The following is a 27,824-nucleotide window of genomic DNA, read 5'->3' as shown; positions in this document are numbered from 1 at the left end:
TACACTTTCAGATTCCACATTGCAACTCTCTTTAATAAACAACCATGCAACCAGGTTTGGTGTTGTATCAAAGAATCTCCACCATTCATTGAACAGGCCACCAACACACTCGTCCCTCTTCCATGTGCAGACCTGTGTCATTTTCTTCATAGCCACCACCCGAAACATACAGCAACAAATGGAAAGTATGCGCAGAATTGGAAATGGCGATCTACTAATCTAGGCACCGGAGAAATTTCCAATTTACCAAAGCTTTTGTTTTGGGAAACAAGTTATTTTTCATAGTAATGTTATTCTGGGGCACCCAGGTGGCTCAGGGAGTTAGATGTCCAACCCTTGATCTTGACTCAGGTCAGGATCACAAGGCCCCACCTCAGGCTCTGCGCTGGGCGTGGAGCCTGCTTAAGATTCTCTCCCTCATCTCTCTCAATCCACCTCTCTTAAAAAAAAAAAAAAAATATATATATATATATATATATATATATATATATATATATATATAAAATTTCTGTTAATAAGTAACAAGTTTAATATTGTTATTTTTTTTAAAGATTTTATTTATTTATTTGACAGAGATCACAGGCAGGCAGAGAAGCAGGCAGAGAGAGAGGGGAGGAAGCCGGCTCCCTGCTGAGCAGAGAGCCGATGTGGGGCTCGATCCCAAGACCCTGGGATCATGACCCCAGCCAAAGGCAGAGGCTTAACCCACTGAGCCACCCAGGCGCCCCTGTTATTTTATTTTTAAGTCATCCCTGCACCCAATGTGGGGCTGGGACTCACAACCCTGAGATCAAGAGTCACGTGCTCTGTTAACTAAGCCAGCCAGACATTCCTAATACCGTTATTTTTAAACGAATTGAAATAATCCTTTTCATGACTCAGTTTTAATTTCTAATATGGTAAACTTCAACAAAATACATATAAATAAAATTCTTTGGAGTCCTTAATAATTTTTAAGAATGTAAAGATGTCCAGAGACCCTAAAAGTGGAAAGTACTATTCAATGCCAGGGAGAAGTACACATTTCCTGCAAAAGGAAGACAGTAACTATTTTAGCTTTTGTGGTCCCGATGGTCTCTGTCTCAAGGCAAGACATATATGAGTTTGGTTATGACCTTGTTCCTATAATATTTACAGAGACAGAGAGGGCAGAGTTCGCTGAGCACCATTCCAGGCCATGATACTCTATCTGCTGGTCCCTTAAAGATCTAAAAGTAGCATACTTTCCAGTAGCATTTTTATTGATTATTTTTTAAATATTGAAAGGAAAGGAGTTTTTAAAAACAACTTCACCGTTTAATGTAGACATGTATGCAAAACAACTTATACAGGTTTTTAAACTATGCAGTTCCTAACCATACACAAAAATCACATTTGAATTTTGTCTATTCCAAGAATCCTAAAATCTGTGAGTACACCAAGAAAATTAAAACTTAAAACCGGCAACACGGTAGCTGCTAGATGTAAGTAAATATGTTTTATACAACCAAACACAAAAAATTCTGGCTCTCAAGGAAAAGGGGAAAATTATGAAAGATTAAAAACACCCCACATTTCACCAACCCAAGAGGGTTCAATTATTGCATAACGCAAAACTCCTATTATCTCCTTTCTACAAATGGAAAGGAAAATACCAAAGCAAGAGAAAAAATAAAATTCCATTGATGGAATCCTATAAAACTCTGAAGACTTAAAAGAGGGGAAATGCTGCTTTATAACCCCCAGGTGAAGACACCCAAGCTTTAAAGCCATTAGGAAAGTCTGCAAGGAGACCTGGCACACTTGCCCGAAAGGGGCACTAACCTCACAGGTCAGGGTTGCTCTCGGTGAGGGTTCTCGGGGAGAAGGCACACACTGTCATGCCCGATCACTCAGGTTCCCCCACCTGGAAGCACGGGTATAATGAATGACATTCGCAAGCTAAGACCTCACTCTAGACTAGGCAAACCATCTACAGCAAATCAGTGCATCAAGACCCCAGGGTTTTCGCTCAGACCACCCTCAAGTAAAACCAGTGGCCTTTCTAGTGCTGTGCACTCCCCCGCCTCTCACAGTGGGACACTTCTTTTCTGATGATGACTTTTTTCCTTGTCTATGTTCTACCACCCACTACTAAAAAGTCTTGACTAGTCTTCAAGATTATACCATTAACCATCAATGGTTATTTGTGCCGTGTATTTTGGCACTCTCCTCTAACCGTTGGGAGCAGGGGAGAATGGGAACTTGGTCTTCTCCTTGACCAAGTCTCAACTAGATCCATCCCAGCATTCCATCAGCATTCCCTTAAGTCTCCCTATTGGAAAAACCAATCTTGTATCTACAACAACATAATTTTCTATTCTTCTTGAGCTTGTATCCCCCATGAGATTTTCCTAGGGATGGAACCCATATCATCATGTGCCCTTAAAAAGTACGTAACGAACCTCATTCAGAAGTCCTTCTTTGTGTGACCAGTCCCAACCCTCCAAGGGCTCCCTTTCCCTTCGATGTCAGAATAACCTCATTAGTTTACCTATGGGGAGAGAGCACTACCTAATGAGGAGAGCACAGATTGTGAAATGAGACAGACCAGCTCTGCCATACCGACCCCCTGGTCTTAGCCAGGCTATTTAATGAAATGAGATTAACTGTAATGACATAAGTAAAACACCCAACCTATAGCAGCCAATCAACAGATGACAGCTTTATTAGCACTCTTCGACCTCATTTTCATCACTCTACTTCTCATTTCCTCCAATCTAGCAAACTTTTCGAGGTTCTATAATGAAAGGAATACAGGCTTTGGTAAGAGACCAGCCTCCTGACTACGACGTACTACATGCTCCACTTACAAGGTATGAGACCTTGGGAAACCAATAAAACACCAATGTAAGTTATACATATGTGTGTGTACCTATATGTGATATATAAACATAGAAATACAAATATACATACATATATATTTATACATACACACTTATATAATATATGTGTAAATATACATTTATATAAGTATAAATATATACATATATATATAAATGTTAGTGAAAAATAACATTGAGGACATAGAGTTTCCCAGACATTAAGTTAAAAACTCAACGTGTATATATAGATAGATTTATAGATAAATATAATATTTGCTAGTGACAAATAACATTAATTGAGTGCATACAATTTCCCAGACATTGGATTAAAAACTCATCATGCATGTTTTCATTTAATTCCTACAACAATCCTATAACGTAAGCACTATCGTAATTTTAAAGACAAGGACACTGAATTTTAAGCAACTTAAGCCCACAGCTTAAACGGATTCTCGTGCCAATATGTACGGATCTGATGCCCATTCTGCCAGTCACACTACCCAATGCTGCCCCTTAACTCTCTTATTTAACCTTTCCCATTCAGTCTTCTTAGCTGAATGGAAATACTAGAGGACTCACTCACTTTTTGTGATGGCTAAATGAACTCCATCTAAAGCACTAGAAACACACCAGATGCTCAGTGATTACCTCCCCGCTTTCCACAACCTCTCCTTTAATATCCTTGTTTTATTTTATGCTGTTTCTTTATAAGGAAACTACCCACTCCGTGTCCACAACCTCTAGGGTGCTCTTCAGTCCCCTGGTATCTTGCCTTCTCTGACTGACCACCCAAAACTTTAGGTAATTTCAGAAAACAATATTCCCAGGCTTCAATCCCTCGGTTTTGAACACTCAGGACTACACCACATCTTCGAAGACCATACCCTATTTATAGCCATAGATATTTCTGGAAAACTGTCACATCTGGCAAGGCAGCTAAGGATATTATTCCTCTATGTTCTGTAAACAAGGGACTCTGTTAGAAGTTCAAGAACGTGATTCAGACACTACTGAATCTTTCTTATTAACAAAATGTCACCATAGCACTGACTAGAATTTATAGTTAGTAATTTCAAAATTTCACAAAAAGCCTAAAAATAAACCAGCCAACAAAACAACCCTTATTAAAATTATCTATCACTTCCTATTCAAATTAACACACACAGGGGCGCCTGCATGGCTGAGTCCATTATGCTTCTGCCTGCCGCTCAGGTCATGATCCCAGGATCCAGGAATCCAGCCCCGCATTAGGCTCCCTGCTCAGCGGGCAGCCAGCTTCTCCCTTTCCTTCTGCCCCTTCCCTGCTCGCGCTCTCTCTCCCAAATAAATAAAACCTTTAAAAGAAAAAAATTAACATACCCCAAAACAGAATAAACTTGTGTTTATTAAAGAACTACATTTAACATCAAATTATAAGTTACCAAAAATAGCCCTTTACCAATAAGGCCTCTAATAGTAACACAGCTGTGATTATCCGTATAATACGGCATAGTAGGTAACACAGGTAAAATATCCTAACAGTGACTGGAGTTAAAAACCAAATGTGTACAGGGGCTGACATCAGCAAGACAGTGGAACAGAAAAACCCAGGCCCTTGTTTCCTTAGAAGAAGCTTAACAACAATACAAAGACCGAATGGTCTCAGACAACTCCAGAAACCAGTTAAGCAGCTGTATCAATCACCTAGGTGAGTAAAAGCCAAAAAGAGCCACAGTGAAGAGACCAGAGTTCACTGCATTTCCCTACCTTAATCCCCTTCTCTCATGCAATGAAGCACACTTAAGGGGGAAAAAACAACCAATACCTAGTTTCTCCCTATGGGAGGGGAAGAGAAAAGAGGAACATGCATTCAATGATTTGGCAAGCTAAAGGGGATGCCCAAAGAACTAGGTTTCTCTCTTGCCCGGCTATAATGCTCACAGGAAGGCAGCATCATCTGGAGGCTGCTTAGAAGAAGGTCAAGCACTGGGGCATGTGATAGCATCAGGGAGGCCTCATCGTCACAGGCAGATGCCAAAGAGAGGAAAGAGACTATGGCAGCTTAAGGAGAAAACAGAACTAAGCCTCAGAAACTACACACACAAGCCCAGAAAATATCTGTCCCCAGAAAGAGTTTGAGAGGTTCACAGGATCTTCAGCCAGCCTGACTAGTAAAGGTCTTAGACTCTGTGAAGCCAGTCAGTTAAGACTAGAAGAACTCACAGTCTTCTCATAGACCGAACCCTCAACAAAAGATCGATCAAAAAACCCACAAAGAAACAGGTAAAGATGGTTCAATCAAAGGAGCAAAATAAAGCACCACAACCAACCCTAAAGAAATGGAAAGCTATGAATTACCTGACAAATAATTTAAAATAATCCTTCTAAAGATGCTCAGTAAGCTAAAAGACAACACAAATAGATACCTAAATGAAATCAGAGAAACAATGCATGAACAAAATAATACCAACACAAAAATAGAAACTTCAATAAAAGGTAAAGAAACTTTGGAGTTGAAGAATACAACATTAAACTGAAAAATTCACTAGACAGATCCACCTTCAGACTTGATCAAGCAGAACAACAACAAAAAAAAATTAGCAAATTAGAAAACATCATGTGAAATTACTGAGTCAGAGGAATGAAAAAAAAAATGCAGGAAAGTAACGAGAGCCTATGAGCCATATAAGACACCACAGAAAGACTACATATGCATTAAGGAGACCCAGAAGGAAAGGTAGGAAAGAAACAGAGCACCTATTTAAAGAAACAATGGCTGAAAATTTTCCAAATTTGAGGAAAAAATGGACATATACATTCAAGCAGCTAATGAATTCCAATGAGGGTAAATGCAAAGAGACCCACACGTTATAATTAAACTGTCAAAAATTACAGGAAAAAAAACAGTCTTGAAAGCAGCAAGAGAAAAGGGACTCATCATGTAAAAAGCAACATCTATGGACTAAAAGCCGATGTCTCTGTGGAAACTTTGCAGGTCAAAAGGCAGTGATATGGTATATTCAACATGCTTGAAAGAAAAGAACTGCCAACCAAGAATACTATATCTATAAACTTATCCTTTAAAGATGAAGGAGAAACTAAGACTTTCCCAGCCAGATAAGCAAGAGTCAACCACCATCAGATCTGCCCTTCAAAAAATACTTAAAGGGAGGCTTTTAAGCTAAAACAACAACACAAAACCATATGAAAATATAAAGCTCTCTGGTAAAGGCAAATATTTGGGCAAATATAGAATTCTATGACATTGTAATGTTGGTATATAAGTCCTTTTTAAATTCTTTAATAGAATTTAAAAGGCAAAAGCATTAAAGTATAAATCTATGGTAAGAGACACACGATATAAGAAGGTGCGATTTGTGAAACCAGTAACAAAGTGGGGACATGGGGAGCAGAGATGAAAAGGAGTAGAGTTTTTGTATGCAATTAAAGTTATCAGTTTAAAATAGATTGTTAAAGCCTGAGCATGTTTTATGTAATCCCTATGGAAACCACACACACACACAAAATCTATAGAAAATACACAAAAACCAATGTAAAGGGAATCAAAGCATGTGACTAGAAAGAAAAAAAAAAACCACCTCATTAAAACACAAAGAAAAGGCAGTAATAAAGGAAACGAGGAGCAAAAAAATTACAAGACAGAAAACAATTAAGAAAATGGGAATTAAAAAACCTTCCTTTATCAGTAATTACTTTAAGTGTAGATGGAGTAAACTCCCTAATCAAAAGACATAGAGTAGCTGAATGGATTAAAGGGGAAACACACACCCAACCATATGCTGTCTACTAGAGACTCACTTTGGTAAAGATTCACACAGGCTGAAAATGAAAGGATGGAAAAAAGATATTGCATGCAAACGCTAACCAAAAGAGCGCAGAGTGGCCATATTAATAGACAAAATAGAATAATTCAAAAACTAACAAAACACAAAACAGGGCATTATATAACGACAAAAGGGTCCACTCACAAGAGGTTTGACAGTTGTAAATATGCACACACCTGACATCAGAACTCCTAAATATATGAAGCAAACACTGGCAGAATTGAAGGGCGAAACAGACATCAACACAGTAATATTAGAAGACTTCAATGTCATTACAACAGAAATAGAGAGAATGACCAGACAGAAAACCAAAAAGGAAACGGAGGACTTGAACAATACTATAAACCAAGTGCACCGAACCGTCAGAGACTGAACATTCTATTCAACAACAAAATACACATTTTTCTCAAGCACACATGGAACATTTTCCAGGACAGACCACATGTTAGACCACAAAACAAGTCTAAATAAATTTTAGAAGTCTGAATTCATACCAACTATCTTTTCTGACCTCAATGGAATGAAACCAGAAATCAAAAACAGAAGGAAAAATAAAAATCCACAAATATGTGGAAATTAAGCAACACACACTTAAACAACAGGGGGCCAAAGGATAAATCACAAAATAAATTAGAAAATATCTTCAGACAAATAAAAATGAATAGACAACATATTAAATCTTATGGGATATAATGAAGACAGTGCTAAGAGCGAAGTCTATAGCTGAAAACACATTTAAAAAAAACGAAAAATCTAAATTCAATAAGCCAACTTTATAACTCAAAAACTAGAAAAAGAACAATGTTAGCAAAGAAAGGAAATTATTAGAGCAGAGCTATGAGAGAGAGAGAACAGATAATTAATGAAACAAAAGTTTTTTTCAAAAGATCAATGAAACTGACAAATGCTTAGCTAAGAATAAAAGATGACTTAAATAACTAAAATCAGAAGTGAAAAAAAGAGACATTATAACTAATGTCACAGAAATGAAAAGAATCATAACAGACTATTAACAACTATATACCGACAAGTTTGGTAACCTAGAATGGATAAATTCCTAGAAACATACAACCTACAAAGTGAACAACATAAATTTAAAATGCAAATAGACCAATATCTAATAAAGAGGCTGAAACAGTGATCAAAAACCTCCCAGCAAATTAAAGCCCAGGCCCAGATGACTTCACTAGAGAATTCTACTAAACATTTAAAGGATTAACAGCAAAGCTCCTCAAGCTCTTCTCCAAAATTGCAGAGCAAGGAACATTTCCAAGCTCATTCTGAAGCCAACATTACTCTGATAGCAAAGCCAAACAAAACACTACAAGAAAACTGTAGACCAAAATCCCTGATGAACAGCAATTTTAAAGTCCTTAAAAAAAAATACTAGCAAACCAAACTGAACAGCAAAAGAATTACACACTATTACCAAGTTGGATTTATCCTAGGGATGCAAGGATGGTTCAACATACGAAAATGTGATCTACGATGTCAAATGAAGGAAGGACAAAACCACAAGAGATCATCTCAATTCAAGCAGAAAAAACGTTTGACTAAAACACCTTCCACAATTAAAACAAGAAACAAGAAACAGAAGGAAACTACCTCAATATCATAAAGGACATATATAAAAAGTTCACAGCTAACATCATACTCAATGCTCCAAAACTGAAAGCTTTTCTTCTAGAACAAAGCATGGACACCCACTCTCACTACTTCCATTCAACGTATCACTAGAAGGCATAATTGCTTTGCAATCTGGCAAGAAAAAAATAAATAAATAGAAGCCAGCCACATCAGAAAGCAAGAAGGAAAATTATCTCTATTCACAGATGACATTACATGATCTTATATGCAGAAAACCCCAAAGATTCCACATACAAATTATTAGACTTGACTAAACAAATTCAGCAAAGTGGCAGGATACAAAATCGACACAAAAAAAATCAACTGAGTTTTCAAACACAAACCATTAACAACCCTAAAAGGACTTTAAGAAAACACTCATATTGACAATAGCATCAAAAAGAATGAGATACTTAGGAAAAAACTCAACCAGGAAGGTCAAAGATTGAAAACCTGCAAATAAGTGCACAGATATCTGGGTTCACAAAATGGAAAACTTAAAATTGTTAAAAATGTCCAATAGCACCCAAAGCAATCTACAGATTTATTATAACCCTTATTAAAAATCCTAATTTTTTTTTTTTGCAGAAATGGAAGAATTGCCCTATAATTCATATGGGATCTCAATGAGATCTGAAAATCCAAAACAATATTAAAAAAGAAGAAAAAAGTTCAAGGCCTCACAATTCCTAATTTCAAAACATATTACAAAGTTACGGTATCAAAACAATGTGGTACTGGTATAAAGACAGACATACAGACCAATGAAACAGAAATCAGAACCCAGGAAAAGAAATTCTCACACAGTTGAATGATCTTCAACCAAGGTGCCAGGACTACTCAGTAGGGAAAAGACAATCTCTTCCACAAGTGGTGTTGGCAAGACTGAATATTTACATGCAAAAGAACTATGTTGGATACTTAACAGACACCATATACAAAAATTAACATGAAAGAAGACCTAAACAGAAGATCTAAAACTACAGAACTCTTAAAAAGGAAACAGGGGAAAAGCTTCATGACATTGAATTTGGTAACGATTTCTTAGATAGGACACAAAAGCACAGGCAACAAAAGTAAACAAAAATAAATGGCATTACATAAAACCTTTAAAAAAAAAACTTGTAAGAAACAAAGTAAGCAATCAGGGGCACCTGGGTGGTTCAGTGGGTTAAGGATCTGCCTTCGGCTCAGGTCAGGATCTCAGGGTCCTGGGATCCAGCTCTGCATCAGGCTCTCTGCTCAGCAGGGAGCCTGCTCCCTGCGCCACCGCCCCCCCCCACTCTGCCACCTGCTGCTCTGCCTATTTGTAATCTCTCTCTCTCTCTCATTCTCCATCAAATAAATAAATAAATCCTTTTTTTTATATAAAGGAAATAATCAACAGAATGAAAAGACAACCTACAGAATGGACAAAAATATCTGCATATCATATATCTGATAAAAGGTAACCTTGACACTTGTGCTTACCTGCTTTCTCTCTCTCTCCCTCAAATAAATAAAATCTTTTAAAAATAATCATTCTTGTAATTAAACTCACAATTAAACACGGTCAGAGAGCAGACACTAATACCATGGAATCAGATGATAAATTTGGGGTATAATAAAGGTTTCAACCATTGCTACCATTTTTAAATGACAACCCAATTGCTATACCGAAGTGGACAATGCAGTAAACATCATGACACCCATTTATTCTGGACAGTTTTCTAACTGTGGGTAGACAGAGATGCTACCCCACAATACTCCTATGATCTCTCCCCTTCAGGCATATGGGACCTGCCTGGACCAATAAAAAGAATCGTGTTTGTCACTCTCAGGAAGTCACATTTAAGAGCCACTGAGAGCATCTTACATGTCCTCTTTCCTGAGCAGTCCAATGTCCAAGAGAACAGCGCCTCCATCAGCTGAAGTCTTGACAGAGGACAACACGTGCCCCCCAGTGTGTACTGGACAGAGAGCATGACCCAGAAACGAACATCTGTGGTTTGTTTGCTGCTAATCTATCCTGACATAGTGGCCAGTTGCAAAAATCAATGGTACAATTTTTAAATAACATAAATCATTTAGTCTAAGAATTTACATTGTTATTTACCAAATACTGTGGTTCAACACAGTAGTTTCTAAAATTAGAGTCTCCTGAAAACATCTGCAATGAATCTGGGTATTTATAAACATGATATCACATTTACTCACTTGACAACAGAAATCATGCCAACTGTCTAGTTTTGTCAGTTTCTCAGGCCTAAAATAGGGCTATAAAAAACAAGCTTTCCAAAAATCAGTTTTTTTGAAGACTATTTTTTTTTGAGAGAGAATAGAGATGGCGAGAAACAGAGAGGAGGGAACGGAGGGACCAGGAGAAGCAGACTCTCCACCGAGCAGGGAACCTGGTGCGGGGCTCGATCTCCGGATCCTGGGAGCATGACCTGAGCCGAAGGCAGACACTTAACCAACTGAGCCACCCAGGCACCCACAAAAATCAATTCTTATTTGTAAAATATTATTTAGAATGTCAACGTTAACTGTTATTTCCTTTTTTTATTTTTTTTATTTTTTATTTTTTATAAACATATATTTTTATCCCCAGGGGTACAGGTTTGTGAATCACCAGGTTTACACACTTCATAGCACTCACCAAAGCACATACCCTCCCCTATGTCCATAATCCCACCCCCTTCTCTCAAACCCCCTCCCCCCAGCACCCCTCAGTTTGTTTTGTGAGATTAAGAGTCACTTATGGTTTGTTTCCCTCCCAATCCCATCTTCTTTCATTTATTCTTCTCCTACCCACTTAAGCCCCCATGTTGCATCACCACTTCCTCATATCAGGGAGATCATATGATAGTTGTCTTTCTCTGCTTGACTTATTTCGCTAAGCATGATACGCTCTAGTTCCATCCATGTTGTCGCAAATGGCAAGATTTCATTTCTTTTGATGGCTGCATAGTATTCCATTGTGTATACATACCACATCTTCTTGATCCATTCATCTGTTGATGGACATCTAGGTTCTTTCCATCTACCACAACTGAACCAGGAAGAAATAGAAAGCCTGAACAGACCCATAACCAGTAAGGAGATTGAAACAGTCATTAAAAATCTCCAAACAAACAAAAGCCCTGGGCCAGACGGCTTCCCGGGGGAATTCTACCAAACATTTAAAGAAGAACTAATTCCTATTCTCCTGAAACTGTTCCAAAAAATAGAAATGGAAGGAAAACTTCCAAACTCATTTTATGAGGCCAGCATCACCTTGATCCCAAAACCAGACAAGGATCCCACCAAAAAAGAGAGCTATAGACCAATATCCTTGATGAACACAGATGCGAAAATACTCAACAAAATACTAGCCAATAGGATTCAACAGTACATCAAAAGGATTATTCACCACGACCAAGTGGGATTTATTCCAGGGCTGCAAGGTTGGTTCAACATCCGCAAATCAGTCAATGTGATACAACACATCAATAAAAGAAAGAACAAGAACCATATGATACTCTCAATAGATGCTGAAAAAGCATTTGACAAAGTACAGCATCCCTTCCTGATCAAAACTCTTCAAAGTGTAGGGATAGAGGGCACATACCTCAATATCAAAGCCATCTATGAAAAACCCACCGCAAATATCATTCTCAATGGAGAAAAACTGAAAGCTTTTCCGCTAAGGTCAGGAACACGGCAGGGATGTCCATTATCACCACTGCTATTCGACATAGTACTAGAGGTCCTAGCCTCAGCAATCAGACAACAAAAGGAAATTAAAGGCATCCAAATCAGCAAAGAAGAAGTCAAATTATCACTCTTCGCAGATGATATGATACTATATGTGGAAAACCCAAAAGACTCCACTCCAAGAACTTATACAGGAATTCAGTAAAGTGTCAGGATATAAAATCAATGCACAGAAATCAGTTGCATTTCTCTACACCAACAGCAAGACAGAAGAAAGAGAAATTAAGGAGTCAATCCCATTTACAATTGCACCCAAAACCATAAGATACCTAGGAATAAACCTAACCAAAGAGACACAGAACCTATACTCAGAAAACTATAAAGTACTCATGAAAGAAATTGAGGAAGACACAAAGAAATGGAAAAATGTTCCATGCTCCTGGATTGGAAGAATAAATATTGTGAAAATGTCTATGCTACCTAAAGCAATCTACACATTTAATGCAATTCCTATCAAAGTACCATCCATCTTTTTCAAAGAAATGGAACAAATAATTCTAAAATTTATATGGAACCAGAAAAGACCTCGAATAGCCAAAGGGATATTGAAAAAGAAAGCCAACGTTGGTGGCATCACAATTCCGGACTTCAAGCTCTATTACAAAGCTGTCATCATCAAGACAGCATGGTACTGGCACAAAAACAGACACATAGATCAATGGAACAGAATAGAGAGCCCAGAAATAGACCCTCAACTCTATGGTCAACTCATCTTCGACAAAGCAGGAAAGAATGTCCAATGGAAAAAAGACAGCCTCTTCAATAAATGGTGCTGGGAAAATTGGACAGCCACATGCAGAAAAATGAAATTGGACCATTTCCTTACACCACACACAAAAATAGACTCAAAATGGATGAAGGACCTCAATGTGCGAAAGGAATCCATCAAAATCCTTGAGGAGAACACAGGCAGCAACCTCTTCGACCTCAGCCGCAGCAACATCTTCCTAGGAACATCGCCAAAGGCAAGGGAAGCAAGGGCAAAAATGAACTATTGGGATTTCATCAAGATCAAAAGCTTTTGCACAGCAAAGGAAACAGTTAACAAAAACTGTTATTTCCTAATGAGGGACAGCACTAAAGAGGTAACCTAAATGTCATACCCAGTGGTGGTTAATGCATTATTTACATATGCATTTTTTTAAAGCTATCACAGACAGTGATAAAAGAAGATATGCAACTCAAAAGCATCGGCCATGTGTAATACAAACAACTTTAGATTAAATTTGGTTTTCCTCCACAGGAATCTCTCCTTACACTCTTAAAGGAAATCCTCACTTTCTTGCACAGGAGTTTATGTTGCTAACATACTCAGCTACTGTAATGGTTTCCAAAACTGAAAATAAAAGGGAGTAAGTCCCTTAAAGAACAATTCAAAACCCTATTCTTATATGGAAAAATAGTAAATACTATATTAACTAAAAGGGAATCTGCTCTGTATTGGCCCTTCATAAATTACATGGTAGAGAATCTTGGCCTTGGAGTCTATTACACCCAAGGACAGCTTTGTGTTTCATTGTTCATATACCTTTGAATGCTCACTTCTTCAACTACGTCAATCTTTCAATTCCATTCATACTAGTTCTTGGAATCTACTGACCAGATTTTGCAAATCCTTAATTTGCATATCACAGCTCTGAAACGGATTACATTCATTTCCAGAGTGAAACAAATAAATGGAAAGGGGGAAAAGTAACCATTTCCAAAGTTTCCTGTGAAGATGGAACAAAAATTAAGTTGCCAAGGAAAGTAACACGCCAGTCATTGTTCAAAACCACAGGAAACGTTCACACAGGAGAACCTTCCACAGAACTGTGCAGTGCCTTTGAGTGCATTCACAGACACAATGTCTTACACGCACACACTCTGGAAAGATACGTACAATGCGACAGGGAGAAAACTTACTCTACGGTTCACTTAGGTCAAGAATTTTGAGGATTAGAGGAATCTGACTGAAAAGTCTGACTTAAAAAAAAAAAAAAAAAAAAAAAAACAGTGTGTGCAGGAACAGAAAAAAAAAAATTAAATTCCACATGGACGCCAGCTGTCGGTCACTTCCCAGTCACACACTCTTGAGACAGGCCACACAAGAAAAGGCAAGAGACACACTCTGTGCACATCAACACCGCTCAAATGGTCCAAGTTTCACAGGTCTTTCCCCAAATGGCATCTTAGTGGAGTCCTTGGGCCTCCGTTTTGGAAGTCTCCACCCAGACCCCCACACACACTTAATGTTGCCCAGGGCTTATCACAACCTGTGACGTGTACTTCATGTGTCTTGTATGTTGTTCTGTCCTTCCTAGTCGAACACAAGCCACAAGAGGGTAGGCTTTCACTGTGCTGCTCAATGCTGTGTGCCTACTGGTTGAATGAACGAGAGAATGAATGAGTGAACACTGGAATCTCCACCAATGTCAGCTATGATCTTAGCATAGCAGATGCTCTACGCCTTATCCCGGGTTCTGGTTGTCCTGCCCAGAGGAGGAAGACTTGCTGATCCCACTGATCGTACCGTACAACACTCAGTAGACCAAAGGTGGAGGAGGCAACTTCCCTAACTAATTAAAGACATTAAAGGCTGCCAGCTGTGTCCCGGGCCCTTTGGCATTTCCAGCTTCCTGCTCTCCCCACCACCAGTCTGCCTGCCTCCTTGGCACTCTCAGCCTCACACGTGGGTTGGATCACACCTGTGCTCGTCACACACCTGCTTTCTCCCACGCGCATCCACTGATCTGGGCCTTCGCACGGTTCAAGGGCCTTGGCAGGCCAGCTCCTCTATAATCACTGCTTTTTCCCTTCCTTTGGAAAGCCTGGCATAGACCACTGCCTCAGCCAAGAACACTGCCCACTGTCTACTCTTGTATTTGAAAAGGCTTTCTGATTTAAAAAGTTTTCAAAGTTTTTTTTAAGTTCTATTTAAAATTTAATAGCACTTACTGTATAACCATCGCCCTCCAAAAAATATATATATGTATGTATATATACATATATATATATGTGTGTGTGTATATCGATATATATATGTATACATATCGATATATATATACATATATACATATATATACATATATTCATATATATGTACATATATGTATACATGTGTACATATACATATATGTATATATACATATATATATCGATATACACACACACACATATACATATATAACCACAAATTGGTCATTGTTAAACCAAGCCTTTGTCCTATGCAGCATCTTTTACTGATAAAACAGAATCCATTATCTTTACCTCCAAATGCTCCCTGAACAGCTCTCCCCTGATGTCCTTATTTTGGAGGGAGGTTTGCTTAAGCAATTAGGGATGTGGAGTACAGAGCTCTGCGACTTACCTAAAACCCTTCAATAGACAGATGGGGGCGGGGGCAGAAGGAGAAAGGGACAGAAGCACAAGAGGCGCAGTGTTACCAATTGTTGGTTCTGAGGTGGGCACAGGGGTATTTCCGGTACTGTTCTACTTTTCTATATGTTTGGAATTTATGTGATTAAAAGCTTTCTCAAAAAGAAAAAAAAAGAAAGAAAGAAAAGAAAAGAACATGCAAGTCTCCAGGCCTCTCCTATCTCAGAGCTGGGTGTCTCCTTCACACCGCACTCAGGGCACTTAGCAAATGCACTGATCCCGGAATTGGTCTGTCCCCGCTTCAACCCCCCTGCAGACTGCCGCCACCAGCATCTTTCTACGGAAACTGAATGAGGGCATCACTGTTCCAAGCGGAATTATCCGAGGACTCGACAGCCTTTCATGATAATTTAAACTCCCTATAACGACACCATGCCCTCTGTCCCCAACAGTTTTCTTTCACTGCCAAAATCACCCCAACACCCCCTCTCTCTCAAAGTTCCTATAAAACTAAGTGCAGATCCCTGAATACCCCATGTTATTTCACGCCGCTGCAGAACTCACTCGATCCGGTTCCTCTACTTGCTTCAACGTAGGGGCTGAATCGTACGTAGCTGCTGGTTTATTATCCCACCGCCTACCGCGGAGCAGGGTGAGAACAAAGGACCCCCGTGAGGGAAGAGAATGTCTAAATTGCCCATTTATTCGTTCTCTTATTCAAATTTGCATTCACTACCCAGCAATTCCTTTTGACATCAGCAGAGGGTGCCATAATTTCACTTTTGACAAGTAAATCACCATGCTAACAAAAGCAACTTTTAACACCAGATGCAGTGTTAAAGCCCTAAAAAATCTACCAAAATTTATCAAAGTCCTATGACTGGCATGGTACTACCAGGCTACAAAAGTTTATCAACCTATAAACATAGTTTAGAAACATACTTAGATTGGATTATCTTAAAATTAATTCCACTTCTAAAATTCTGAATCTGTACATCTAGATTTTCATTCTGTGGTTTTACCCGTGACCTTCAGGGCGTCAGGTAAGCTGCGGCATGTCTTACTTAGCGTATTCTGAAGCCAGGTGTCCTATATGAACTGTGATCACCGTTAGACCCATTCTCATCCAGAAGGATGGAAGTTGGGATTGAAAAAAGAATGGAACCCCCCAAGGGTACCTAGGAATTTTATTAGGCTTTCTAAAAACATTAAAAATCAATTATTACTTAAGGCTGGGTCTAATTCCAGGAAGCCAGCATCAGTTCTCATACATGCAGTCTCCCCATTAAGGTCCTCCATTGTCCAGACAATCTGCTACCAGTCATTGTTTTCTTTAACAGGCAATAAGTAAAAATGCAAGAAATCGGGTCTCTATGCCAAAGCATTAAGAGGCAACCAGACATGATTGTTTTCCAAGTCAGCAAAAATCATGTCTTACCAGTGATAACTCAACAGACACTTGGGGCTACCTGAAATCAGAAAAGGCAGAGGACATTAAAAAGTGAATAATCTGATAAGAAAAGTTTCCAAGTCCCACAAACCTGCCCGGCAGAAAGCCCCACTCACCCGATGGCTGCAAGTGTATTTGGTTTCCTAAAGAGAATCTCTTCTCATTTGCAGCTCTTTAAATATTTTTTATTTTTAGTAAATAATAATTATAATAATAACCCGACAAGAGGAAATGTACTAAAATGCCCAAGGGTGCTGCCAGTTTAAGAGCGACCGGGGAGAGTAGGATTTTATAGTATATAAAGGTTGCTGGAAAAACTCATGTGATTACCCAGATCAATGCAAAAAAGAAAAGAGACCTATAAAAAACCAGGACTCTACCTTCTCTACAGCCTAAGAAATTGGGCCAAACTGAAGGACTGGATTAATCAGAAAGAGGAAAAATAAGAAACCTGTACTATCGCTATCTCAACATCAAGGAAACCTGTAAATATTGTAGAAAACAGGTCTGCTAATTACTTCCCCTTACCACTAGATAGGCTTCTATTAAGATTTACAATGGGGGCGCCTGGGTGGCTCAGTGGTTGGGCCGCTGCCCTTTGGCTCAGGTCATGATCTCAGGGTCCTGGGATCGAATCCCACATCAGGCTCTCTGCTCAGCAGGGAGCCTGCTTCCTCCTCTCTCTCTGCCTGCTTGTGATCTCTCTCTGTCAAATAAATAAATAAAAACTTAAAAAAAAAAAAAAAAGATTTACAACGAAAAACTCTTCCTCCCTGATTTCTGCAACACTTACACCAAGTGAACCAACCAAGCAATTGTGTTCACTTGATGGCTCCAGACAGAATTTCCTATTAAAAACATTCTTTTACTAGGTCTTCTCCTTTATGAGTTATCTTCGGCTGCATTCTGATCTCTTTGGATTAAGAAAATATGACAAATGCCTCAAAAAGAGGTTTTTTTTTACTCTCCTCTAAACCGCCTTAGAACATTTCTAAAACTGTCAATTTCACCAACTAGCCAAGATTTCAAAGAGAAAAATCACAGCTGTCCAAATTCTGAAAATCTCGCTAAGCATGCCTTGTGGTTCAAGCGCTGTTTCTCTGCCCTAATCCTTGAAAGAGTAAATTGCCAGGTCAAGGAAAGACTAAAGAAAAGGATCTGATAAAAGGCCAGCATTCGGAAAGCAGTGACATTACTTTAACAAATGTCTCCGGGGGAGGGATTGCCTAAAACCATTGCACTTCTGGTCCTAAGTGCTCATTTTGCAAGGCTCTGGCAAATACAACTGACTCAATCAGTCCTGCATGACCCTGAGTTAGTAATTTCACCTTACCCTTCTTAGTATCAAGGATTCCTAGACTCACTCTACCTTAAAGAGTAAACAGAGAGACTAGAGATGATGACTTAAAACCTACCAGACAGAATGATCCCGCGTGGCAGTAGTAAGTATTATTATACAGACAGTCATAAAAGAGATCTACCTGGAAATGAAAACTTGGGCAGATTATACTGAATTGAGTAATCTTCTACCTGTCCTCTGAGTAAGTCTCCCAGCCACAAGCACAGGAATGGAGGAAGGGAAAAACAAGGTAAGACTTGCTATCTTACTCATCTCTGCAAAGTGCTGGCTATAAGTCAAGGCAGCCTGTCCAAACACACAAAACAATTTAATGACGATCTAAGAGAGAGCTGTTGGATTCATGCAATCAGGAAACCTGCCCCAAATTAAGGAATAAACTATTGGGGCCTCACATGTAATTGCTACTTTCTATGGATCTGAAGATGATTAAAGAATAGGGGTGGGGAGCGGGGGGAGGGGAGGGTTCCAGCAGGAAATCTGCAATCAAATACTACACACTTGCTTGCTGCAAAATGGCAACTAGAAATTACTGAATTTTCAGCATTTCTCCCTTTAATTCCCTAAATTTTCATTCACCTAATACAGTATAAAGGTACATTGGGAGAAAAAAAGATAGGAATGCATTTTTTTCTTAAGTCTGAAAATTTATTATTGAAATACTTTTTCCTAGTCAATTCTACAAATTTACAAAATTCTAATCACAGAGCTCACTGGATCAGAGCATCCTAATCCAGAAAAATAAAGGCACCGTCTCCTATTTGTGGGTTAAATAACTAGGAATATTTCTAGTAGTTGTTAGCTGAAGTACTGGGAGGAGGCAAGGGGAGGGGTGAGATAGTAAATATCACATCAAATTCAGGTACTTTACTTCTAAGACAAGTATCACTCTATAAAACTATTCTTTGGAGGGCGCCTGGGTGGCTCAGTGGGTTAAGCTGCTGCTGCCTTCGGCTCAGGTCATGATCTCAAGGTCCTGGGATCCAGCCCCGAGTTGGGCTCTCTGCTTGGCGGGGAGACTGCTTCCTTCTCCTCCCCTCTCTCTCTCTGTCTGCCTCTCTGCCTACTTGTGATCTCTGTCAAATAAATACATAAAACCTTTAAAAAAAAAAAAAAAAAAAAACTATTCTTTGGACTTCATGGAAGACCCTGGAAATGCTAGCCTCCGCAGAGACATGCACGGCTGATTTTCTCGCTCTGACAATCAGAAGCGTGACTACCTCCGGTCAGCTCAGGACACAAGGACTGTCAAAAGGGAGGGAGGTTCTGAAATTCAGGACACCTGGGGAAAGCATGTCTAGACAGGGAAGACTGGAGTGCAGTGGTGGCTCACGTGACAGGAAGCAGAGGTGACGGAGCAAAGAATCAGGGGCACATACAGCCACCCAGTAACTCCCCCAAGTGACAGACTCTGCAGGTGCTGCGGCTAAGGCATTAGGATTCCGGTCTTCCAGACCATTTCTGCCACTCCCAACACCTGAAAGCCCCCACCACATGGTTAGTTATCTTTAGAAGAAAAAACTATTGGGGTGCCTGGGTGATGCAGTCAGTTAAACATCCAAATCTTTATTGCAGCTCAGGTCGTGATCTCAGGGTCATGAGATCGAGCCCCAAGTCGGGCTCCACACAGAGCAGGGAGCCTGCTCCCCCTCCATCAGCACCCCCTGCTTGTGCTCTCTCTCAAATAAATAAATCTTTACAAGAAAAATAAATAAAAGCAAAGCCTATTAATTCTAAGGATTCTGATAATAAGCAAATACACCAGAGAAATATTTTTCAGTCCAGATTTTACTCCTAGGAATTTTCACTATAGACATCACTTGCATGTGTTTGAAAATACAGAAGTACAAGAAAACTTACAAATCATCGCTGATGACCAAAAAAAGAAAAAAGAAAAAAGGTAATGACCTAAAATGTTCACCAATCAGGAAATGATTAAAAAAAAAAAAGAATGAGAAGCAGAGAGAGGGAAGAGGTTGGGACATAAAACGGAGATACATTTTTAGACTATACTGTTTGTACTTTTAAAAATTCATCCGTACTGATTTCATTCTTACTTGCCTCATTAAAAACAAAGAATTACACGTTACAGCAATTTTTTGAAACTCAAATACCAAACCGTGGCCCACAATTCCATCCTGGGTCTCAAAGCCTATTTAAAGGATCATTGCACTTAACACATTTATATGAGCATCTAGGGGTCTTTCCCCTCCCTAGAAAACTACAAATTCTTAAGAACAAAGATAAATATATATTATCTTCCATAATGCCGGGCACAGAGATGTTCATTAAATGTACACTGAGCGCATAACTAAACAAAAACTCATCTGACCTAAGGCTACACGGGCCCTTGGCTAAAGTCATGACCAAGTCCTCTGAGCTAGGTCAGCCTGACCAATGAAAAGGGTAAAGATAGTTCTCAGAAACCGTATACATTTCAAAAACTTCCATAATCCCTTAGAAGATTCTAGGTTTCCGAGATCAAATTTATCCCTCACCAACACTTCCCATAGTAGATTAGAAACCAAATGACTCCTCTGGAGAGTCCATTTACACCGTGTTTAAAGGCAGCTAATACAGATCAGGGATTCAAGTCAGGGCACAGATTGTAAATAATATTATGTATCTGGTGTCTGGCAGGGAAATCAAGGCTTGGGTGATACAAATCAATCATATTTCCCTTATATTCTATAATTATGATCAGGAGACCAGAATATGAAGTATTAGGGAAGATGTTAATACAGAATTTGTATAAAACTCCCAAAAGAAACCTTCTCAGATTTTTTTCATGAGAAATGTAAGCTTGTTTCTATGAATGTAACTTTTTTTACATGTGGCTCTGCATGTATAGGGAATACATACTGATCGAGACGGAGGATTTCTTCAAATTTCTCATGGACCCCCATCAATAATAAACTTGTTCAGACATTGTCGTAAAACAGTTTAAATCATTTTCCCCATCATTCAGAAATTGTGAGAGGACTTCATATTTCTGATTTTTTCACTGATATATCCATTTCATGACGACGCATATAGATTTCAAATTCAATCCGACTTTTCATATCAGGTTGCTTAAAGTGACATTTTCCAAAGGCAAACTATGGAGACCATAAAACTCCCTGATTTTCAAAGGTGAAGGGGGGCGGAAGGGATAAATCACCAGAAAACAGGACTTGTCAGAGCTGTGAAACGATTGCCTGTAATCGACCTATAAACTGGGAACCCTGGCTGAAGACCATATGTCAGTGTGGGCTCATCAACTGTGACTAATACAACTTTCTGGCGGAATATGCTGGAAACAGAGGAGGCTATGCATGTGTGGGGCAGAGTATGTAAAGGCAATCTTTGCACCTTCCCCTCCATTTTGCTAGAAACCTAAATTTGCTCTGAAATAGTCGATCTTCAATTTTTTTAAGTATTTTTTCTTTAGACAGGCATAAATGCTTCATTTGCAAATCATTCTTTGTAGTCAATATCTCCTGAACACCATTATAGTGAGCACTTGTAATCTAATTTTTCCTAAGTTTAATTTCTACTTTGAATTATCAATAAACATAATACATAATCTCCAGTTCCTGCAATTTTCTATTAAGTTCCTTAAGATGGTCCATCATGTATTTTTACTGAAGCCATCTTTCAACTTAACACAACCATCTTCCTACAAACCTACAATGTGAGAAGCATTGGCCAAAAAAAACCCAAAAAACATTAACAAAAGTTCTTATATGCAAATTCTTGACGAAACCTTTCTTGTGGTCTGCTGACACGGAAGGTGTGAAACAGCAGAGACTAATACACTGATCTCATACTCACTAAGAATTTTTCGAAACTCAGTATTATGTTGGTGGTAGTTTGCAAATAACATCCTTCCAAGTGTCTTCAAGGATTCTGTAGAATGCCCTAAGTAAATCTTCGTCAGCGTCTGCTGATTCATCTTGAGATGAAACTTCTGATTTAATAACCTTCTGGAGAAACAGTCTCTATGTAATCTTATCAACAGGGCTACTAACAATATTACTCAGAAACAAAACATTTTAAATTTTCTTTTCTTCACTAGGTTCTAACAAAGTGTTCAAAATTTCCTGGCAGGCTGGCAAACGAAGCAATTCTGAATTCTATAATGTATCTGGACTTTAGTAAGGAATTGTGTGACCCTGTAACTAGCTGGTTGCATGAGTCATTCCAGGAGTTGTAACTGAATTCACGAAGGAATTTTGCTAATTTTGCCCTACCAGACCTTTAAAAAATTACAAATCTATGCAGCATAAGGTGGACATTGTGTTTAAAGGCACCAGAATAGTCTACTAGGTACCTCTAGTTCATCTAATAACATTCCATGCAAATGAGGTTTTTGGGTTAAGAAAGAATTATCAAGGTGCTCAAGTTCAAATGTGAGATCATCTTTTATTATATTACCTAATTAATGCCAAACTCTTAATTTTAAGCCTCTAAGTTTATTATGTTAATTTATCGCTTTCGGGCTTTAACTCAAAAGCTTTTCATTATGATGAGAGGATAAGTATCTCAAAGTTGAATCACTTAAAATATGCAGAATTTAAAGGGACTTTGGTATTTACAGTTTCAGAATATCATTTTTTCAACATATTTTTCAATGACCTTCATTTTAAGAATGTTTAAAATAATATGTAAAATAGGAAAAGATAAACCATTCATTTTCATTTAACTTAATTACAATTCTGGAAACCTACATTATAAAATTACATTCTGTGTAATCAATACTTTGGGAAAATTACTTTTCTATGGCTTTGAGATTAATGGTCCCTTAAAATTTTTTAGGTCCCTTAATGAAATGAAATTCAATTTTTTTTTTTTTTTTTTTTAAGAAATGAACAGTTTTGGGCGCCTGGGTGGCTCAGTGGGTTAAGCCGCTGCCTTCGGCTCAGGTCATGATCTCAGGGTCCTGGGATCGAGTCCTGCATCAGGCTCTCTGCTCGGCAGGGAGCCTGCTTCCTTCTCTTACTCTCTGCCTGCTGCCTCTCTGCCTACTTGTGATCTCTGTCTGTCAAATAAATAAAATCTTTAAAAAAAAAAAAAAGAAAAGAAAGAAATGAACAGTTTTATTTCTTTAAAAAAAGTTCCTAAAACCTCATCAAAATCAGACTTTGGCTAACTGAACTTGTGAACTTCACAAGTCAAGCACAGTAACTGTAGCAGTTATGGAATTAACAGAATTCATGTGTCACTTAACATCACCTAATACCAAAGGAAAATGAGGAGGAAAAGAACTAGAAAAGCTGGATAAGTTTTTTGGTTTTTTGTTTTTTTAATGTCTGAAAGCTAAAGAAAAAAAAAAAATCTTCCAAAGTGGGACCAGAATGACCAGATCTGGAAGAAAAGGGAAAAACCTGGAGATGTACCCACTATCCACACTGCCTTTGCCTGAACACACTCCCAACTCATAAGCAGCGGAGGTGAGAGGCTGAGAAGGTAGAACAAGGGTCAGAAATAGCCTCCGTCGGTCTAACGGGGCTGGGAAGACATGGACTGGAGTTCAGGGCGAGTAAAGCAGCTCGGACTTGGGTCAAGATTCCAGAGAGAAGAATCTGAGTCTGGCAATCCGAGCTACTTTTTGGCTCAAGTATTCGTGGATGCAAAAGCAAACAAAAGCCAGAGGAAGAGCAGTTGAACAGAACGCAGCTGCCAGGGGACTGAGAAGCTGAGCAGACATACAGTCGGTCTCCCCAGGCCCGGAAAATTAAAAAAAAATGGAGTTTGGGCCTAACAAGGCAGACACGCAGAGCTAAATCCCAGCAGCTTTCTGTTAGGAGCCCTAAAGGTATGTACCCAATTGAGATTTTGAAAGAACTCCAACCCATGGGGCAAGGGAAAGCTGGAAAGACACAAGGCCTTCCAAAGGAGTCCTGGGCTCAAATGGATTTGACCTCTGGCTGCGTTAAGGTGACTGTCTCTATCTGGACAGCCTGGCACAAACTAAACTATCATCAGAGGCGCTTCAATTTCCCAAAATGACCAGTATTCACTCAAGAATTACTAGACTTGGGGGCGCCTGGGTGGCTCACCATTAAACGTCTGCCTTCGGTTCAGGCCATGATCCCAGGGTCCTGGGATGGAGCCCCTGCTCAGCAAGAAGCCTGCTTCTCCCTCTCCCATGCCCCCTGCCTGGGTTCCTTCTCTTGCTCGCTCCCGCTCTCTCTCTCTCACTGTCAAATAAATAAATAAATAATCTTTAAAAAAAAAAAAAAAAATTACTAGACTTGGAACACCTGGGTCAGTTAAGCAACTCCCGATTTCGGCTCAGCCCATGGTCTCAGGGCTGTGAGACAGGGCTCCGTGCTCAGTGAGTCTGCTTCTCTCCCTCTCCCTCCACCCCTCTCCCTACGCACACATGTGCGCACTCATGCACACACTCACTCTCAAAACTAAATAAATCTTTTTTAAAAATTACTAGACTTTTCAAGAGCCGAGGTGTTCCTTCCACGCTCTCAGTCTCATGCTGCCTTTCCCGGCAAAGCCAATACCACCGAGATGACCGAAAGGTAAAACCAACCCCAAAACGGTCTTCTAGCTATTAGTCTGCAAGCGGGCCTGTACCTGCAATGATCTGGTAAGCTCCACAGAAGACAGGACAGTGAGCAAGAGGCTGTGTGTTATCACACACTAAGCAGCTAGCGGGAAATCAGAGCAGGCCCAGGAAACGTCGCCTCGGGACTTCTGATCGGCGGGGGCCCCTCACCTGTGCCCTCTCACCCTCCTCCCTGGTTCCCTTTTACTCTCTGCAGTCTCTCAGCTCAAAGTTAGAGAGCGAGCGACATGTCCCTAACGTACATCAGCAGTTCCCAAACCCCGGTCGTTCGTATCTCCGTCCTCCTAAGTTCTACGTGACACAAAAAACTCCTCTTAACATTTCTCTTAAATTGAGTTTGGTTTTTTTAAAAAAACTTTGGACCCTTCTGAAACCAAGAGTTTCAAGAGCTAGTTATGTTTTCCAGTGTATGTGAAAATAAAGGATCAGCATTTAACAAAAACTGTTTGGGGGCGCCTGGGTGGCTCAGTGGGTTAAGCCTCTGTCTTCAGCTCGGGTAATGATCTCAGGGTCCTGGGATCGAGCCCTGCATTGGGCTCTCTGCTCAGCAGGGAGCCTGCTTCCTCCTCTCTCTCTCTGCCTGCCTCTCTGCCTACTTGTGATCTCTCTCTGTCAAATAAATAAAGTCTTAAAAAAAAAAAAACTGTAAACACAGTAAATGTTTATAGCATTGTTATGTGACACATAGGTGTTGATTCCTTTTTCCAGCTGTGAATTAATACATGCTTTCTCACCTAAAAAGCAGTTACTTCTGGTGGCAATCCATTCTATTCCAATCTCCCTAGCTCTCCATAAAGGGCATGCTTTCTACATCCAGTTATTAACAACCTGAAACAATTATATGAATCTTACTCATGCCTATAGACAATTACAGATGGCTTCTCCCTTCAATCACCTGTCAAGATAGGGAAATCAAAAGCATGAAAATACCAGATACCATATTTAATTATGGTCTCACCAAACATTATCTTTTTTTCTGATGCACTTAAGATGAAAAGAACCCATTGTTCTCATACATGATACATACAGGCTATGTAACTGGTACATTTGACTTCCATGCTGAGATTCATTTTATATGCCCAATTCCTTTTGGAGAAAGAATTTAAGTGATTTTTGCAAGTACCACTGCCAAAAAATTACCCCGGAAGGTTATTTTTTTAATTAGCCTAGTTTCTTACCAAAGCAAATTAATTTTATGCCAATTCAGCAAACCACAAAGCCAAATGCATACCCAATTCAATCATCTTTAATCTTTCAACTAAGAAAAATTGTCCTTATCTATTTTATCTCACTACTTCCCTGTCCAGAACAGAGCATTTTAGCAGCCAGAATAACATGCTCAAGAGCACAGCTGATCTTACACAGAGCTGAGAAACAGCTGTGAACACTTCCCTTATGAACAGAGCAGTGACACTGGACCCTGATTTGCAGAAGGCTCTACAAGTCACTCACTGGGTGCCCTCCCCATCAGCCCTGTGGCTTGCACTCTATTGGGCAGCGCTCTTTACAATGGAACAAGTTAAAGATCAGATTCAAAAGAGCCACCTGCTCTTTTGAGAGCAGAATGTAGTCAAGAGGGGCGCCTGGGTGGCTCAGAGAGTTAAGCCTCTGCCTTCACCTCAGGTCATGATCTCAGGTCCTGGGACTGAGCCCCACATTGGGCTCTCTGCTCAGCGAGGAGCCTGTTTCCCCACTCTCTCTGCCTGGCTCTCTGCCTACTTGTGATCTCTGTCTGTCAAATAAATAAATAAAATCTTAAAAAATAAAATAAAATAAAAGAATGTAGTCAGGAAATCACTGTCCCTCCTGTGATGTCCCGGAAATGGTCACTCCTATACAATAAGTAACGAGACCAGGTCCAAGATGGTGTCGTTCATGCTAAGCCCCAACATGGGCAAACCAAAACTTAAGTTTCTATGCCTGGCTCTCCCCGAAGGCAGGCCTAGGTCAACCAGGCGGCACACATGACCTGACCCAGTTTCCTCGAAAGCAGGAAAGCAACCCTGCCTTAGCCAATCAGCAAAGGCCTCCGTGTGCCTTCCTTGTTCCTGCCCATCTTGGTCTGTGAAACCTCTTCAGAGCTCCTTTCTCTCTGCCCAATTCATGAGTCACTGAACAAAGCCAGTAAGAGCCTTAAAATGTATTCAGTTGAATTTTGTTAAGTCCAGGACCACCTGCAAAAAAGCCACAGCACCTGTTCACGGTCAACGGCACCTCCATCCCCCCCTCTCACCTCCGTGTCTGCTTCTCCTGCAGCGGTTCCTCCCTCAGGTGATGCCTGAATGTCAGAAACACTCCAGTGACAGTGACGGGGAACAGCTTCCAACTTGCTGAAGGACAGCGTCTGGTCAGGAGATACACAAATCAGTGTGTTCCTCCGCCCTGAGGGACAGGCTGTCCGTCTTCCTGTCGCTCCTTCCATTTGGCATTTCTGACTGAACGAGGAAACCAGGGTAAAACTAACAGTCCAGCTCAAAAGTCAGCAGCAGGCATCGAACCAACGTGTCCTGGTCACAGGGCCTAACTCGGTGCCCTAAAAACAGTCATCTGCCTTTTGGGTTACTCTTCCGGCTTCACACATAATACTCTCCTTTCAGGAGCCACAGGCATGTTTGGATCACATGAGCACTGTGGGCCCTTCTGTCCTCAGGAACATCCACACAATATACAAAAAAGCCGCATCTAGTCTACGCAGGCCACGGAGCAAGAAGTCTGTTCGCGTACAGTTATAAAATCTTTATAAATTATAAAATATTTTCAAGAAAAATCAAATGTGCCACATGGAAAGGCTCCTACCAGCAGGCGGCAGCAGCTCTAGGATCTTAGACATTAGGGATGAGATGTGATGGGGCAGGGGAGGAGAGTCACGTGGTACAGACAAGGTGTCGCCATCGTTCTCCAAGTAAATAGCAAGAAAATGGCAAAACACGTGGGGGAGGGGTAGAATGGTCAGGAAAGAGGTAAAGGCCCAAAAGTGCCCATCTTGGTTCACCACTGTCCACTGGATCTTAAGAATATGGAGCCACATTTTTCCATCAATGCTTACTGGGATGAAAACTTAGATTGG

The 27,824-nt window shown here is 39.9% G+C and overlaps 1 protein-coding gene across 3 annotated transcripts in view; it reads right to left on the bottom strand.

Annotated features, from left to right (window-relative positions):
* MPP7 (MAGUK p55 scaffold protein 7) overlaps positions 1-27,824 on the bottom strand; it is a 284,579-nt gene that overhangs the window by 216,832 nt on the left and 39,923 nt on the right. The window contains exon 2 of one of the 3 annotated variants that reach the window (XM_059183827.1): positions 26,991-27,101. The exons of the other annotated variants lie outside the window; for them this stretch is intronic. The gene's annotated coding sequence lies outside the window, so the exon portion shown is untranslated. The remainder of the gene's footprint in view (positions 1-26,990; positions 27,102-27,824) is intronic. 3 annotated transcript variants of the gene reach the window in all.

This window comes from Mustela lutreola, chromosome 8 (assembly GCF_030435805.1).
Source record: "Mustela lutreola isolate mMusLut2 chromosome 8, mMusLut2.pri, whole genome shotgun sequence".
In the NCBI taxonomy this organism is placed as follows: domain Eukaryota; kingdom Metazoa; phylum Chordata; class Mammalia; order Carnivora; family Mustelidae; genus Mustela; species Mustela lutreola.
Note: the sequence above shows the minus strand (reverse complement) of the source record. Positions and strands in the feature narration are given on the sequence as shown.